Source organism: Ictalurus punctatus, chromosome 6 (assembly GCF_001660625.3).
Source record: "Ictalurus punctatus breed USDA103 chromosome 6, Coco_2.0, whole genome shotgun sequence".
Taxonomy (NCBI): Eukaryota; Metazoa; Chordata; class Actinopteri; order Siluriformes; family Ictaluridae; genus Ictalurus; species Ictalurus punctatus.
The window spans coordinates 10,120,301-10,121,641 of NC_030421.2; positions in this window are offsets into that span (position 1 = coordinate 10,120,301).

Genomic DNA, 1,341 nt, shown 5'->3' on the forward strand with positions numbered 1-1,341 from the left:
AGTTCAAGTGTGGCACCAGCAAGGTGAAGTAGGGCTACTGCTATGGGCTGATCTCATGAACGATTAACTCTTTGAACCTTTTCAGGTAGAACATGGACAATGCCCAAACTCACTGCTAGTTTCTAAAGGGAATTTTCTTCAAGTAGGGGTACAGGAAGAAGTCAGCAGCATTCAAGAAGGCCATGATTTTTATGCAGGAGGTACTGCTTGGCTTGCCAGAAAAGGTATCAAAGATAACAGAATGATGACCTCGCCCTCTTCCTCACCTGACTTAAATCCTATGAAGACCTTCTGGACCATTTTCAAGTGTGAGATGTACAGTGAAGGAAGACAATTCGCCTGTTTGAAAAGCATTTGGGAGGATGTGGTGGCTGTTTCAGCTAAAACTGATTTAGTGGATGGAAGGCTCATGGCAGTTACTGAAAAGAAGGGTGGTTATGTTGACCCCTGAATAGTTTTAAAGGGAAAACATTGCTTTTTCATTGTTGTTATTTATTGTTAGTTATTTGTTAAATAATACTTTAAGACTGAAGAATAAATATGTGAAAAATAACGATTTATAATTTAGTTGTCCAATAACTGCACTCTGATCATTTCCCATGAGAATGACAAATATTTTTTTTTCTTTTTAAACATGTGAAATGAACAGGATGAAATGAGACCAATAAAATTAAGCTAAGAAATACACTTTGCCTTATAATTGGGCACAACCAGAAACGAAACGCACATTCTGTGGTGTCAGATTCAGAAAAAGATAGCCCAGACCAGTGGTCACCAACCCTGTTCCTGGAGATCCTCCTTTGAAGAGCTTAGCTCCATCTAAAGTAGCCTAGACATAGGCATCCTGCACAGATGCTGATCTGGCATATGGATATATGTTGTTTCTGCCAGAATGCTGCTCCTACCGCTGGTTTGAGGAATTGAGGATCCTCAACCTATGATAAACCACAAACATAGGTCAAGATATTTAGACACAAACAGCACACAAGCCACAGTAGATCAAATATACTATCTGATCTCCACCCATAGTCTTTACAAACATATCACCAAAATTCTGTTGACAGTAATTGCTCTGAGGGTACTCAGCACATGTTTCGAATATTTTCTAAGCAGAATGCTAGTTTGGGGTTTGTGTGTGTGAGCACAAATTATGGCATGAATCCATGTCATGGGTATTTTCTAGGAATTTAAATTTAGCACAGCTTCAGTGTCATTTTGGACAAATGAGTAGAAACATGGGGAACTTTGATGACGTTGTTTTCAACTGGGGCCAACAAAGCATTCCATCTAAGATGGAGAGTAGGGAATTGCCATATTCAACAGGATATCCTCTCTTGTATG